The 17896-nt window shown below is 35.5% G+C and overlaps 1 protein-coding gene and 1 pseudogene across 15 annotated transcripts in view; one reads left to right on the top strand and one right to left on the bottom strand.

The window, feature by feature from the left end:
* The window catches only part of VPS13B (vacuolar protein sorting 13 homolog B), an 861603-nt gene that overhangs the window by 150717 nt on the left and 692990 nt on the right, over positions 1 to 17896 (top strand). The window lies entirely within an intron of this gene.
* LOC140848096 (Y-box-binding protein 1 pseudogene) lies at positions 7278 to 17636 on the bottom strand (annotated as a pseudogene).

A 17896-nucleotide genomic window follows, 5' to 3' on the forward strand; every position in this document is an offset into this window, starting at 1 on the left:
TTAAGGGTGAGGTGTTTAAGTTCAAATTTTACTGACTTTTCTTTTTAAAAGAAACAAAATATACATGCTTTATTTTTTCTCATTAGCCTATATGTTAGAGGTGGTTAAGCATGATCACAGTGAAAATATCTCATCTTGATCAATTCTCCATTACATCATACGCTAAATTGATTTAGTAAGTTCATAATACAACTCTTTTTATACCAGTTTTCACTTTTGATTTAGGTAACTGTTGTTGAAATACTTTTTTTCCTGCTTTTGTATGTAACAACTCCCTTTGTATCAGATTAGCTCAGTTTAAAACAAATTTCTTAAAGCAAATTGTTAGGTCTTACTAGTACTATCCACTAAAGTGTGGGATATTTTTATTTGAACTGTGATCTCATGTTAGGCATACAACAGTGGACCGTATGCCAGATGACTCTGTACATGAGGTAACTTAGTCTTCCATCTCAGGGGATTCTGTGTTGTGTGACTTGGGGGGGGGGCACAGTTGCCCCCTTGCCTTGTCTTGTTAATGAAACTGTCTTTCCATTATTGATCAAGCATTTCCTTGTGTATTTCTCAGAGCCTATCTTTGTTTTGCTCATAAGTTCTGTTTTTGTCTTTAACTTTTTAATGCTTAATTGCTTTGTATCCTTATTGGGATGGTTAAAGCAGGGAAGGATCACCAGAGTAGACAGGGTGCATATTTTTTCAATTTTGAACAATGTTCAAATGAACATTTGTTGTTCAGTGAACAACATTCTCGAGTCTCAGTTCTTTTTCTAAACTCCAGGGAGTTTTTCCACTATGTTTCTATGTCTTTTCACATGCTTCAGATTGTTCTTAGTTCAGATTTATTCCACAGATATGTGATGAATGTCCACTATGGGCCAGACACTCTGTAGGGCCCTGGCTGGAGATGTACCAATAAACAAAGTAGGCAAGATACCTGCCCTCGTGGCAGTAGAAAATACACATTCTACTAGTAAAATGAATTTTAAGAAGAGAAAAATTGTTTTAAGAGGTAGTATATATTGTCTCCTAAAACCTTATTATAAAATTATCCTTTTTGCTGTCTTGAGCCTTGGAAGGAGATGTTTACATAGTTTTTGATCACATAATACTTTTCTATTTGATTTTTCTTAGTTTTCAATGCAAGTATGAATCATTATCTAATTATTAGTGGAGCAAACAGTAATAGGAACTGTTTCCTATACTGACAGGAATGGATTCCTACAGATAAATGAAAACTTATTGAAAATTAAATATATCATCATTTTCCTTTCCAACTTTTTGCAGACATTCTCCAGCTATGAAAGATTTTGTAGAGTATACTTGATAATTCTCGACATAATGTAAGCATTTCTAAATATTCTTTTTCTTGGCAGTTATTTTAACATGTATCATAATGTCTAATATTTATAGAGGTTAACTTGTATTACAGTCTTAAAAACCTATTTATAAGTATACATATTTTAAATTTCCATCTTTGCCTTAATACTTGTAATTACCATTTTTCTACAGTATAATGTTTAGTTTGAATAAATCTATAAAGTCTAATTAAACATTTTTTATTATAACATTTAAAAATGTATATTCATATGAAGATATATTCTCTTTGATTATAAATTACTGGGATTAATTTTTTTGATAAGACTTTCAGAATGTATCACTGCCTGTTATCACATCTCATGCTAATAGTTATTTTTTAATATTTCTAATTTGCATATGACTTAAATTTGAAAAACTAATGAACAGAATTTTTCATCTTTTGTAACTGATGTGAGAAATTTATTGGGAGAGTTTTAATAATTCAGAATTAATGTTAATAGCAATGTGTGCAGAAGCAGTCTAAAATCTTACATGCATTATCTCATCTTCATAGTATCCCTGTTATACATACCTTTGTCTTAACTTACTAGTGCTCATAAATAAAGTAATTAGTGGAGTTGGAATTCTATTTTGGGTCTATTTGAATGAAGTCCCAATATTAGCAGTCCCTTCCACCACTGATAAGAGAGTGTATTGTAAATTGGCATTGTTTGCATCCTTCCACTGTAATACCTTTGATAATTTGTATTTCTTTTTTTTATAACAGCTTTATTGAGGTACCCTTTATATAGCATAAAATTCACCCATCCTAAGTATACAAGGCAGTGATTTTTGGTAACTTTACTGAAAGGTGCAACTGTTACCATAAGTCAGTTTTAGAACATTTTCACCCCCCCAGTGCTCATTTACAGATACTACCAATTTTCAACCCCAGTTAACCACTGATCCTTTCTCCACAAATTTGTCTTTTATGGCATGTAAGTGGATCATAGTGCCCTGTATCTGGCTTCTTTTACTCAGCGTAATGTTTTTGAGGTTCATCTTTGACATAGCATGAGTCAGTACCTAGCTTGTTTTTTTATTCTACATTCTCTGTGTAGCTTTCCTTAACCAAGTAAAATGTATTCAGGCTTACAAGTAAGTATCCCTACTTTTATTTAGAGATATTTAACTTCCGGAGTTGGATGAGGGGTTTCCTAACCTCGTTACAGTTGATTCTGTATCTATGACTTTGGAATGTTTTTAAGAATGCCCTTTGGTGTCATTTGTCCCCTCTTCAACCTCAAATAGACGTAATTTCTGAGTTGGGACTGTTGTTTGGGTTCCTTCTTGCTCTGTGATTACTGGTATTAAAGTTCATTAAAATGTAGAATTTAACTTGTGTCAGACTTGTCTGCCTTTCTCAGGAAGATGAAGAGCTGGCACTGAATATGTTTTTTTAAAATAATTGTTTGCTAACTTAACTCACTTTGAAAATGCCTGTCTTGTCATTTTTAAGACTTAGTTATTTTTACATCTGGACTAGTATTATTCGTATTTGCATTTATGCTCCAGGACCAAGTGTATAGTTGCTTTTCAGTAACTGTTAACTATAATGAAACTGAACTGTAATTTAATTAATTCTATTATAATTTTTAGATCAGTTAATTGAAGTTTTGAAGACATTAGAAAAAAGAACAGGCATATTCGATCATATTAATGTTCAAGGAAGAGAAGGTAGCTGAAAAGCCCAAATTCAGTTTCCTTTTTGGTTCATCTTTAATTTTTTTAATTACTGAAGGTTTAATGTTCTAAAGCAAATAGAGGCATACCTCAGACATACTGTGGGTTTAGTTCCTGACCTCTCTAATATAATGAATATTTCAATAAAGTGAGTCAAATGAATGTTTTGGTTTCCCAGTGCATATAAAATTAAGTTTATACTTCACTGTAGTCTGGTAAGTGTGCAATAATAGCATTGTCTAAAAATGTATATACCTTAATTAAAAAAAAAACTAGATAAAAGGTACTAACATGTGAGATTTCAACAAGTCATAATCATTGATCACAGATCACCATAACAAATGTAGTAATACTGAAAAACTTTGAAATATTGGGAGAATTACCAAAATGTGACACTGAGACATGAAATAAGCAAATGCTGTTGGAAAAATGTTGCCGATAGATTTGCTTGATGCAAGGTTGCCACAGACCTTTAGTTTGTAAAAAAAAGCTGTCTGTGGTATGTAAGAAAGTAAAGTGCAATAAAATGAGGTATGCTTATCTTGTATTAGATGGTAGTGTCTGAAGAGAAATACAAGTTAAGTGTTAGTCTCACAACGTTCTTTATTTTTTTAGAGAGAATAATATTTGAAGATAAACACTTAATTTTTCATACTTAATTTATTAAAGTACTACTTTTTCTCATAAAATCCCTGTGAGTAATTTGAAAAATTGTAAAAGCACTTAGAGGTTTGGCTGTATCTGAAAATACAATATAACTGTAGTAAGCTTTCAGAGTACGTTAGAATTATGTAGAATGTGGTTTATAGAAGTTCTCCATAATACACTATTTTATGGATCATACCAGTGTTTTCAGTGACGTTGTTTTCATTTTAAAGTTACACTTTAATTATAGCAAACTTCAACAATTTTATGTGTACAATTCAGTGATTTTTTTTTCTTTTCACTGAACAAGTATTTATTAAGCTTTTTTTTTTTTTTGAGAGGGCATCTCATATTTATTGATCAAATGGTTGTTAACAACAATAAAATTCTGTATAGGGGAGTCAATGCTCAATGCACAATCATTAATCCATCTCAAGCCTAATTCTCATTGTTGTTTAGTTCCTCTCTGTCCTTACTTATTTTCTGTCTGCCAGATCTGTCCTTTGGAGTGAATGGTGTGTTGAAGTCTCCTAAAATGAATGCATTGCAGTCTATTTCCTCCTTTAGTTCTGTTAGTATATGTTTCACATATGCTGGTGCTCCTGTGTTGGGTGCATATATATTTATAATGTTCATATCCTCTTGTTGGACTGAGCCCTTTATCATTATGTAACATCCTTCTTTATCTCTTTTTACTTTCATTGTTTTGAAATCTATTTTGTCTCATACTAGTACTGCAACACCTGCTTTTTTCTCCCTATTGTTTGCATGAAATATCTTTTTTCATCCCTTGACTTTTAGTCTGTGCCTGTCTTTGGGTTTGAGGTGGGTCTCATGTAAGCAGCATATAGAGCGGTCTTGTTTTTTTTATCCATTCAGTGACTATGTCTTTTGATTGGTGCATTCAGTCCATTTACATTTAGGGTGATTATTGAAAGATATGTACTTGCTGCCATTGCAGCATTTAGCTTTGTGGTTTCCAAAGGTTTAAGGTTAGCTTCTTTACTATCTTACTGTCTAACTTAAGTCACTTATTGAGCTATTATAAACACAGTCTAATGAATCTTTATTTTTCTCCCTTCTTATTCCTCCTCCTTCATTCTTTGTATGTTAGGTATTTTTTTTTGTGTGTGTGTGTTTGTTCTTTTGTATTTCCTTTGACTGCTTTTGTGTGTAGTTGATTTTATTTTTTGCCTTTACTTAGTATTTGATTATTCCACTTTCTTTGCTGTGATTTTTTTTTCTCTGGTGACATCTGTTTAGCCTTAGGAGTGCTTTCTTCTGCAGCAGTCTCTCTAAAATATCATGTAGAGGTGGTTTGTGGTTGACAAATTCCCTCAACTTTTGCTTCTCTGGGATTGGTTTAATTCCTCCGTGTGTTTAAATGATAATTGTGCTGGATACAGTATCCTTGTTTCTAGGCCCTTCTGTTTCATTGCATTAAATATATCATTCCATTCTCTTCTGGTCCGTCAGGTTTCTGTTGAGAAATTTGATGAAAGGCTGATAGGTTTTCCTTTGTAGGTAACCTTTTTTCTCTCTCTGGCTGCCTTTATTACCCTGTCCTTGTCGTTGATCTTTGCCATTTCAATTATTATATGTCTTGGTGTTGTCCTCCTTGTTTCCATTGTGTTGGGAGTTCTGTGTCATTCCGTGGTCTAAGAGGCTATTTTGTCCCCCAGTTTGGGGAAGTAGTAAGCAATTATTTCTTCAAAGACACTTTCTATCCCTTTTTCTCTCTCTTATTCTCTTGTACCCCTATAATGCAGATATTGTTCCATTTGGATTGTTCACACAATTCTCTTAATATTCTTTCATTCCTGGAGATCCTTTTGTCTCTCTCTGTGTCAGCTTCTCTGGTACCTGTTCTCTGATTTCTATTCCATCAATGGCCTCTTGCATCTTGTCCATTCTGATTTTAACTCCTTGCAGAGATTGTTTCATTTCTTTATTCTCCCTCTTTAGCTGTTACATATTTCACTGCAAGTCCATCAGAATGGTTATGACGTTTATTTTGATTTCTTTTTTGGGATGATTGCTCAGATCTATCTCCCCAGGTTCCTTCTCAGGGGAGAATTTCTGTGTGATTCTGGTCTGAATCAAATTCTTCTGCCTTTTCATGGCTATGGACAGATGGTGTGTGTGTCAGCTGGGAGAACAAAATCCCTTTCTGCTTGCTCCTTGCTTTCCTTTCCTGGGAGAACAGCAACCCCTAGCGGCTTGTGTTGGGCAGTTGCTCGCAGACGGGGTCTCTGATTCTTGCCCAGGCTGCTGTTGAGTAAGCTCCACGTGGTTCCTGTGCGCGTGGCCACTTTCAGACTTCTGCTCCACTATGGCAGGGCGGCGCCTGAGGGGAACAGGTGGGAGGCTGTTTATTGCTGTGAGGGGCATCCAAGCTGTACTGCCACCTAGGGGGTTAGGGCGCCCGGAGTTTACCAGGTTTCCCAGTTGCTGGGCTGAGTGTTCTGGGAGGACGCTTCCATCAGCTCTGAGGCCCCTGTCCCCTTAAGACTTTGAAAAAGCACTTGCTTTTCTTTTGTCCCAGGGGCGCTGGCTGCGGGGACCCGCTCACAGGTTTTACTGTCCCATTTCCCTAATATCCAGCACTCCATGCACTGTGTATCTGTGCTCCTGGTGTGGATGCCTAGTGCTGGGTATTTAGCAGTCCTGGGCTCCCTCTCCCTCTCCCTCTCCACTCCGACTCCTCTCCTCCCACCGGGGAGCTGGGGTAGGGGAGGGGCTTGGGTCCCTCCCGGCTGCAGTTTGTATCTTACCCTCTTTGCTAGGCACTGGCTTCTCGCAGTTGTATATGTAGCCTGGCTGTTGTCGTGTATCTTCTGGTCTCTCTTTAAGGAATAGTTGTATTTGTTGTATTTTCAAAAATATATGTTTTTGGGAGGACATTTCTGCTGTCCTACTCACTCCGCCATCTTGGCTCCTCCTCTGTTCTATCATTTTTTTAAAGAGCATATGTACATGGAATTAAAAAGATGGGGAAAATGCAACTTTACGTACATATGTACATGGAGTTAGATATGAAAAATGCAACGTTAGGTATATACTCTCTGTGTGTATATCATTTAGATTTTGCCCTTTGATTTTTTACGTAAGGACTTGAAGAGTATTTCACACATGTTAACAACCAGACAGCATTGGTAGAATGGAAACAGAGGGTTTTTCTTTGATTTTGGTTTGGAAAACTTGACATTTTCCATATTGAATTTTATGATCAATTGGGTGGGAAGTTGCATAGGTAAGTTGATCCATTTATTCCCTTTTTAAAAGTTTTAAACTTGATAAAATAGTTTGTTTATTGTTTCCCAAAAGAGCATTTACAATTCATTTTTGGATTATTGCCTTTCCATTTGATATTTGAGATACTAGGAAATATTATTATAAGACGTATATGTCTTTCTGTGATCAGAATTACACTAGCTTTTTCTTATTTGGTTTTATCTATGTACAACTGCAGGAGAATATTGTCCTGTGACAACATTTTATTCTAGTTACCCAATCTTTTAAATATGTCTGTGTCTCATTATTTTTTGGGATCTGAAACTTGAATATATTATTAATTAGAGTTGCAAGTTATCAACATATTTATTAAAACAAATGTCATAGAAATCACTAAATTTAGTCTGTTTTTTAAAATCATTGCCTCTAAATTTCCTTCTTAACTATGTATGATGATTTAATCTCTGTAATGTGTAGATTTGAAAGTTAGGAACAGATAAATCATTGTCAGTTCCAATATTCAAAAGGTCATACCATGTATATTTAGTGCCAGTAGAAAAATCTCTTAAGAACATCATAGTGCTCTTGCATAGCATTTTGTATTTACCTAATTCCACTACATGCAAGGATTTATTTGAACCTCACAACCAACGTTTGTAACAAATGAGTCAGGTATTACTATCTCTATTTTATTGATGTGGAAATAAGGATTAGATCAGTTGATAATGATGAATCTAAAGAGATGAAGTGACTGTTCTAGACATCTTTTAATTTATTGGTGATGAAGCCATTCCTACTATGTAGGTAACTATTAGCAAGTTCTTGACGTTAATACTGTATTCATTGTTATGATTTATAACTGAAAAATATTGCCACTTTTGTAGATGAATCTGTTAATTCTTAGCATTTTTCAAGTTTTAGCTGAATGATGAATAATTTATTTGTTTTAAAAATATATATTTTAGGCACCTATCAGGTTCAAACTGTTTTGTTTTAGTTCTTGGATCCCAGTATGAGTAACATGTGACCTTTACCGTTTCTTTTTCTTTTGTTATTATTATTTAAGGCCTTTTTTAGCAGATGCTGTTGTCTGTTGACTTTTTGGAAAAAAATCAAATTGAAAACTTTTTTTATAAGTTAAAAATGAGGTTCTAAAAAATCTCAACTTGACCAGTTATAAAACAATTTAAAAACCTTTAAAGGTGTACTGAGAAAAACCAGGCTTTAAAAAATTTTTTTATTTAAAAAACACCATATTTGTTATTACCAAAAAGTGTCATCTGTAGGTAAGAATAATAAAAACTCATGCTACACAGATAATGCAGATAGTTCTGGTTATCTGGTCAGTGGGCAAAAAGCAAACACTTAAGGTCTTCACTTCAGTCTTCTGTTCATTTCTTCTGGAATTTCATGTTCAGTTCTTCTTGTTGGATTACTAAACCAGGTGATGGTAGAGATGGTAAGTGGGCATTTACTCAGCCATGCCCTGCTCAGCCTTGGGAGCAATGGAATTCTCAGCTGGTGGATCGGCTGCTTTTGTCTCTTTGCCATCTTGTGGTTTAGGGTTTTCTGGGCATCTGCATTGGTAATTGAAGTTGAAGCAGTACCAACATTGAGGTGACTTCTGACCTTGGGTCTCATCTCCTTGATCTTCCTTATCCTCTTCATTGCTGTCCTCTCTCGGCTGTGGCTGGTGAGGAAGACCCCTGTTGAATTGTGATCTGTAACCCCAGTACATATTCTGTCACACTGGCCACCTTGCTCTCCTGCACCTCAGTTGTCAGCACCCTCCTTCACTTCTCCCTATACAGGAGAGTTGGAACACTGTGGTCTGCATGTTGTAAGGTGGGAACTGTCACCTGTGGTGGTAGGGCTGGCGCTGTTGGGTCTGGCCTTTGAGAGCACTCTCCCACCCCTCATCCTTTTCCTCATTCTTGCTATTCTGGCAGTTCTGGTGATTGAGTGGAGGACCCCTGCGATGTGCATAGTGTCTATAATGGTTAAAGCTGCTGCATATTTACTGCCTTGCACTGGAATTCACCAGAGCCTGTAACTTTTGCTGCCCTCATGTGCCTTTTTCTCCTTCAACAACATCAAACTCTTCATCTTCTACACTGCGAAGGTACTTCCTGGCATTATTATTTATGTTAGTCTGGTACACAAATACATCTTCCTTTGTTTCATTCCTATTGATGAAGCCATATGCCTTTCTTACATTGAACCATTTCACTGTTGCTGACACTCTTGTTTGGTGATACCAACGTGAGCCCAGCGGGGCCACCTTCCCTGTGCCACTGAGTGAGGTGTGGGGCTTGGTTCCGCATCACTGAGGGCTAGGGTGGCGGGTGGCTACTCATGGCTGTGGTGATGGTGACTGGGGTTGGGTCCGGAAGCTGCAGCTCCTTCTGGGGTGTGCTGGTAACTGAGATGTGATAATAACTAGACTGCTGGCAGTGGTGGGACTGCTCAGGGGTCTCTGGGCTCCATTCTCTGCTCTCACTACCATCTTTGCTCTAAGTATTTAGAGAATTGTTCTTAATCACCAGCTAACTCATACATCTGCAGCCAGTTGTGGTTTATTGGTAGGGGTGCGCTCCGTGATCAGGCTCCTTCTTGGCTGTCTAGATTATTCTGTATCTCTTACCTCCTTTCACCTTATTCCTTTTTCAATTTGTCTTATTTCAGCCAAGTCTTCCATAAAATGTTTTACTAGTCAATAACCTAAATAATCTTTACTCATCCATCAGGTATTGGCCTAGTTGATACTTTTTCTGACTAGGACACATCCCCTCACATATTTTTCCATGGGATATTGTTTCTGTTTTTTACTGTACTTCCATAGTACAGATTTTACACTGCTTTGTGTGATTATTTAGTAGCTTTTCAGTTCTTTAAGGACCATCTCTTTTCAGTGGAGGACATTTATCTTTAAAACTTTGAATCTGTGGTAGCCACAAGTAAATATTTACTGACATGCAGGTGGTAATTTCTTTAGCAGTTTAAGTATTTTTGGTTGTCTGATTAATGAGGTTTTAGATGGTATGCTTTTTTGACAACCAAGTGTGTCTCCTATTTACTTATATAATACATGTAAATTGAGCCCTTGGCCAAAGCAAAACCCAATGACTTTAATTAGGTACTGAAATTGTCCTAAAATTTTAGTGATTTTCCTAATCATAATTCTGAAAGTTATGCTTAAATATTATTAATTACATGTATAAAATATATTGGCTAAGCACACTCTTGTTCTCTTTTTTCCTGTATAGTTAAATGATTTTATTTAAGTAGGTGAATTGATTATCTATGTTGAATAACTTGTCTAGGAGATGATGAGATTAATGAAGAGACAACATTTTGCTCTTTTTATGTTTGTCTGTCTGCCAGCATCCATAATAGTTCCTTGTAAGATTTTGGACTTTACATATTTTAGTAGTCAAGGTATTCAGTGTATTTCAGTTTTCATAATAGACAAATTTTTCTTTCCATTTTCTCTGTGCATTATCTAACATTTGAACTAATGATTTATTTATTTCAGAAATTTGAAAGATGTTAAAATGTTTTCATATCTCAACATAATAGGATATAAGTTGTATTTCACAGCTATTTGCAAATGCTAAAATCATTGTACTTAAAAATAGTTAATCCTGGTGGGGATGTTGAGAAAGGGGATATTGTGATACATGGCTGATGAATGTGAAACTTGATTCACACAGTGTATGTCAGGCACACATTAAAAAGATCAATGTAAAAGCATGTGTACTGATGTAGAAAGAGCTTGACGATCTCTAAAATTTGTCATTTAGTCATAAAAAGCTGTAGGCATATACATACAAATATAAATGTCTGTTAAAATTATGAGTATCCATGAATGCATGAAATCAGTAGACAGACCTGTAGGTATTTATGCTAAACTCATAAAAAGTGATGATCTATAGGGAGTGGAGTGGGCTCTGCATGAGGAAAAAGGAGATTTAACTTTTCATTTTACCTATCATTTAATTAAAAATTGTTTTTTCTTTTCATTGAGTATTGGTGTCTTATGTAAGTTAAAGAGAGACTGTATACAGAACTAAATATAAATTTCTTACATTTTAAACTGCTTTCATTTCTGAGTTGAGTTAGTAAAGTTTTGTATTCATTTTATTTTGGAAAAAGTGATCTAGTTTATTTTACTGTGCAGGATATGAGTAATAACACAAATACATTTTTGGAACCAATTTGTAGGTTCAAACTTTGCATTTGGGGACTCTATATAAATCTTTAGATCCAGCTGTTGCTTAACATATTCTTTGAATTTCTATGAGGTGTGTTGATTTTAAAAGAGTGGATGACTGTTTCTCAAGTCTATATGTAGGAAAAATTTTATGTATTCCTGTGAACATGAATGAATTGTTTAAGTTAATTCTTCTGCATTGAGTAATAAGCACTTCCACATTTTTTATTTAAAATTTTGAAGAAAGAATTTTCTTACAGAAATGCCAGATTGGTCCAAAATTTCATCAGCTCTGTATTTCAGTTTGTCAGTAGATGGTCAAGCAGAGTCTTTAAAAATATTTGTTAATTAGGGCATATTCATTTTCAGCCTTTGCTACCACACAATCAAGACCTTCTTGTTTTTATTCTTTAAATTTATCCTGGAGTTTTTCCAAGTTGAGTTTTAATGAGTTGTTTATCCCACTAGTTACATTAAGATTTATTTTACCCTAGAGAGTAATGTTTGAATTGATAGTTCAAAAATGTATTCTGTAAAATGAACATATGTTAAGCCTAGGACTTCTGCATATGTGGAATAGGCATTTGTTGAATAATTTTATTTTCACCAATTTAACTTGTTAAAATGTAGACCTGGTGATATTTCAAAAGAAATAATTGAATAAGTCCAAAAGTTGTTAGATAATTTTAGCATGAATTTTATTCAGCTAAATAAAGTTGAATAGCTAAATAAAGTTTAAATAGATTTGTAATGGTACAGATCACAAGAAAAATTATATTTTTATTGTGCATTTTCATGGTATTCTAATGATTTGTTAAAAAGTTCCTGAAGCAGGTACATAATGTTATGGTTGAAAAATTGGATTTGATGAGATGGCTATATGGGTATTTATTATTTTCTATACTCATTAACATGTTAGAAATATTTTTAAATTGACAAAATCAAAAGGGAAAAATAATTATCTAAATCTGTATTGTTACATTAACAGGTACATTGTATAATATACTATCTATTGCCATATTATTTTTAAATAGTTTATTTTTGTTCAAATGCTACTGGAGTACTTAACAGAAGCATGATAAAACATTCTTTTACTTGTAGTTGGTTACATCTGGAAAGTAAACCACAAAACATGTCCTATGTGTATGATATAATTTACTTGTTTAGTATTGAATTCTGGCATTTGTACAAAGTGAGTTATTTCCTTTGGTGTTAAGTTAAATCTGAAGGAGAGAATTGTCCCTCACCCTTGGGGATTGTTAAAATGTAGAATAGATTTCTCTTTTTGAATTTGCATATGTTTAAGTTTTTATTTAAGACTACGTTATCCATTTGGGAACCATTTAATGTGGCGTATGATGGCTTGAAAGTTACAGTGCCATATATATTAGCTGAATTTGTTATGAAATAATAAAGACCCAGTTGTGAAAGAGAATCCCGACTATAATTTTGCCTTACAAATAATTATTGCTGTAGTTATAAGAAAATGGCTCTTTTACACTGTAGGGTTTCCTAAATGCCACAGAGGAGCTGACTAAAGATAAAGTGGCCAGATTAATTGTATATTTTTATATTGTATTTCAGATGTCTATTTTTTTTTTTTTTTTTACTTAGTATCTTTTTTTTTTTTTGGTCAGGAATTTTGAGAAATTTGAGAACAGTAGAGATACAATCACTTCTCAATTTTTAAACCCTTAAAAAAGAGAATAAAATGATTTAAAAAATGGCTGAAATGTTGGAAAAGCAAAGGAACTAATAATGATAATGAAGTAAAATTCGTGAGTTGGGTCCTATTCATTTTTCCTTCTCTCTCTTTTGATCATTACTGTTTTACCTGTTTGGTTTAAAGAATCTTTTACTCAGTGCATGTTTACTTCCTCATCTATTAATTCAAGTCATTTGGTTTTATGGTAAAATTTGGCCAAGATTGTGGATTGAAGGGTAAATATAAGTAGAGCCACATATTGCTGTTAAGTATGTGAAAACTGTATAGATGAAATGGTAGATATCTTAATGTGCAACTGTATATTTAAATTACTTGATAATGGTAATTGAGAAAGACAGGTCATTCCAGGATTTTGTTTTTGTTGTTTTGATATTTTTATGTGAGAGAGGGCAATGGTTAGTTGCTTGGACCAGAGTTCGTAGAAACAGAGTTCTGAACACTTAAGGGAGATTTTTTTTTTGGTTTTACTGAGATACAATCCATATAACATAAAATTCACCATTTTAATAATTTTAAATTGTACAATTTGTTGGTCTTTTGTATTCACATTGTAGTGCAATCATTATCACTATCCAATTATAGAACATTTTCAAAGCCCCAATATACAAACCCTGTCTCTGAATATGACACTGACATTTCATGTAAACGTAATTGTACAATATGTGGCATCTTCTGTCTTCTTTCATTTAGCATGTTTTCAAGGTTCATTCATGTTGTAGCATGTATCAGTACTCCATTCTTTTTATGGCTGAATAATATTTCTTTGTGTGGATATACCACACTTTGGTTATCCATTTATCTATTATTATATTTTTGGGTTGTTTCCACTTTTTTTGCTATTAAGAATAATGCTATGAACATGCATGTGTGTTCCTTTGATATATGTTCATGTATGTGTTTATATGTACATGCGTTTAATTCTCTTGGGTATATACCTAGCAGTATAATTGCTGGGTCATATAATAATTCTGTATTTGCCTGATGAACTGCCAAATTGTTTTACACAGTGGCTGTACCACTGTACATTCCTACTTCCAATGTATGAAGGTTCCAACTCCTCCCCATCCTTGCTAACATTTGTTATTTTCTGTTCTTTTTTCCTTCTTTTATTATAGCACTCTTACTGGGTGTGAAGTGGAATCTTCCTTAATATGAATTTCCTTAATATGATATGGAATTATGATAAACAGGATAAACTTAATATGCCTTCAAATCTCAACCAGGCAGTTTGCAATTCTGCCTTTTTTTCTTGTGCAGACCCTAAAAATCAGCCAGTAGCGAGAGCTCAAAATGTTTCTCTGGTCTTCCTCTGCAAGTGCATAGCCCTGAGCATGTGTATTGCCTGTTTTCCCAGGAAGATGTTGGAGCTTTTCAACTTTTTTCTCCTCCAAATCATCACTTCCCAGGCTTTCCTTTCAAAATTTTGGTTAGTTTATTTTTTGGCCCTTCTTGTATCCACTGTTCCAGGCTCCAAGGACTAATCTAATACACTTGCCTGTAATGATTTCTGCAATTGCCCCTGGGCAGTTGTATCAGTACTGGTAGAATTTTGAATTAGAACAGATAAAGCAAGCTCTTTGAATTTAGTTAGCCACCAGACAGGTTAAAACAAATAATCACAATTCCTTGTGAATAAGGCCTGTTTTACTTTCTATGTTACTTCTACCTGTTCAGGGTCAGTGCTGAGCAGGGAGAAGACAATGTAACACAGGTAAGTAAAAACACCACAAAGCTCACACTGTTCCTACTGAGATTAGCTGTTTTGTTTTTCCTTTCCTCTTTTCCTCCCTTAAGTGTTCCCCTGTTTGCTACAGGCTTTTGGTTAGTTTCCAGAGTTCTGAAAATGCTAAATCTTTAGTTTTTACTAGCTTTTTTGTTGATTATATGGAGGGGCAGATTTGGTGTACCTTACTCTGCCAGTTTTGCTGATATCATTCCTCATTAGGGAGATTAAAAAATTTTTTTATGAAGGTATCATTGCTATAAACACTTACGAAGGTTTCATAAGAAAAACAATGTGGCTATTAAATTCACCCTTATTATGGAGTCCCCACCCATACCTCATTGCAGTCACTGTCCATCGGTGTAGTAAGATGCCACAGAGTCCCTATTTGTCTTCTCTGAGCTACACTGTCTTCCCTGTGACACCCCACACACCATGTGCACTAATCATGGTACCCCACAATCCCCGTCTCCCCCTCTCCTCCTCTCCCCACCCACCCTCCCCCACCCATCCCTTTCAGTAACCGCTAGTCCCTTCTTGGAGTCTGTGAGTCTGCTGCTATTTTGTTCCTTCAGTTTTGCTTCATTGTTATACTCCACAAATGAGGGAAATCATTTGGAATTTGTCTTTCTCTGCCTGACTTATTTCACTGAGCATAATGTCCTCTAGCTCCATCCATGTTGTTGCAAATGGTAGGATCTGTTTCTTTCTTATGGCTGAATAGTTTTCCATTGTGAATATGTACCACCTCTTCTTTATCCATTCATCTACCGATGGACTGTTAGGTTGCTTCCATTTTAAATCTTTTTATTTTGTGTATCCCTTGAGTAATTATTGTAGGTCCAGATGATTTGGTCACTTTTGTCTCTTAACCTTCTTACTAGCTATGTAGTTAGTTGTTCCACTACCTTTACTATATGTTTACCAGTGAGATTTTTTCCTTTCATAATTTTCTGATTTCTGGTTATGACCTTTACCATTTAAGGAATGCCCATTAACATTTCTTGCAATACCACTTTGGTGTTGATGAACTATTTTAGCTTTTGCTTTTCTGCGAAACCCTATATCTCTTGTTTAATTCTGAATGATGACCTAGCCAGGTAGAGGATTCTTGGTTGTAGGTTTTTTCTTCTGGTACTGTGAATATATTGTGCCACTCTTTTCTGACCGGTAAAGTTACTGCTAAAAAATTAGTTAATGATCTCATGCTGTCTCTTTTGTTTCATCTTACTTGGAACCCTGTGCTTCCTGGACTTGGATATTGGTTTCCTTTGCCAGGTTATAGAATTATTCAGCCATTATATTTTCAAACAGGTTTCCTGTCCATTGTCTCCCCTCTTTCTGGGTTCCCTTTAATGCAGATGTTAATATGCTTGAAATTATTTGAGTATGCTTAAACTATCATTCTTTTTTCTGTTCTGATTGGGTGATTTCTAGTATGTGCTCTTCTGCATCATCTAATCTACTGTTGACTCCCTGTGGTGTATTTTTCACTTCATTTGCTGTATTCTTTAGCTCTGATTTATTGTTTTTTATAATCTCTGTCCCTTTGTTGAAGTTCTCACTGTGTTCATTCTTCTCTGGAGTTTGGTGAGCAATTTTATGTCAATGACTTTGAGCTCTGAGAGATTGCTTATCTCTGTTTCATTTGTTTTTGTTTCTGAGGTTCTGTCTTGTTTTTTCATTTGGAAAGATTCTTGAGCACACTGGTGGGTGGAGCTGGTGCCTTACAGATGATCTAGTGTGTAGGGATGGTCCTTTGGGGGTATGTGGCTACTTTGGAGGGGCACCAGTGCCAGCTGAGGCTGCCTACCAGGTGTGGCTGGATAGGGGCTGCTTGGGAGGCACACTAGTTTGGGACAATCTAGTAGCTGGGTAAGGCAAGTCAGTAGGAGATTACAAGGGCAGGGCAGGTGGTGGTAGCACAATAGATGGTGCTAGCACACTAATTGCTCTTGCCAGTGCTGAGTCAGCTAAATAGAAGGGGAATTAAAAAAAAACTAAAGGTGCCTGCCAGTGCCCTGTCCTTGGACAACGTTCCAACAGATCCCTGTTCTGTGTCACACACCCTAAAATTAGCCAGTGGATCTCCTTCACATGTAACCTGGCTCTTTTTGAACTGCTGCTTCTATGTTGGGACATGGAGCTAGTGAAAATTTATGTGTGCCCTTTTGGAACAGAGTTCCAGTTTCCTACTGTCCTTCAGCTCTCCTAGATGTAAGAACTGCTGGCTTTCAAAATTGAATGGGATGGGGGCTTGTCTTTCTATGTCAGGTCTCCCTGTCTGGGCAACCTGATGTTGTGCTCAAACATACCATTCCTTAGGGAATTCCTCTATTGTGTGATACCATCCTGCTTGTACGTCACTGCTCCAGAGGTGTGGGTCCTGACTACACCCAGATTCTGCCCCTCATACCCTTCTCAATGTGTCTTTTTCTTAGTGTCCTTGCTTGTAAGGACTGTTGTACACTTCTTCGGTTTATTCTCAGATATAGTTGTTCTGTGTGTACAGGCATACCTTGGAGATATTATAGGTTTGGTTCTACACCAGTATAATAAAGTGAATAATATCACAATAATGAGTTTTTTGGTTTCCCAGTGCACATAAAAGTTAAAACACTATACTAAAGTATATTAAGTATGTGGTAGCATTATGTCTTAAAACACAGTGTTACATACCTTAATTAAAAAATGTGTTATTGCTAAAACATCTGAGCTTTCAGTGAATTGTAATCTTTTTGCTGGTGGGGTGTTTTGCTTTGATGTGGATGGCTGTTCATTGATCAGCCTGGTTGCTGAAAGACTGGGGTGACTGGCAATTTCTTAAAATAAGACAACAGTGAAGTTTGCTGCATTGATTAACTCTTCCTTTCATGAATGATCTTTGTAGCATGTGATGCTGTTAGATAGTATTTTACCCACAGTAGAACTTCTCTCAAATTGGAATTTATCTCACACTCTGCCACTGCTTTACCAACTAAGTTTATGTAACATTCTAGACCATTTGTTGTCATTTCAACAGTCTTCACAGTATCTTCACTAGGGGTAGTTTCCATCTTGACTAACCACTTCCTTTGCTCATACATAAGAAGCAGCTCCTCATTTGTTCAAGTTTTACCATGAGATGCAGCAGTGCAGTCACATCTTCAGGTTCTGCTAATTCTAGTTCTCTTGCTATTTCCACCATATCTGTAGTTATTTCCTCCACTGAAGTCTTGAACCCTTCAAAGTCATCCATGAGGGCTGGAATCAACTTCTCCCAAACTCCTGTTAATGCTGGTATTTTGACCTCTTCCTGTGAATTACGAATTTTCTT

Source organism: Manis javanica, chromosome 2 (assembly GCF_040802235.1).
Source record: "Manis javanica isolate MJ-LG chromosome 2, MJ_LKY, whole genome shotgun sequence".
NCBI classification, from domain to species: domain Eukaryota; kingdom Metazoa; phylum Chordata; class Mammalia; order Pholidota; family Manidae; genus Manis; species Manis javanica.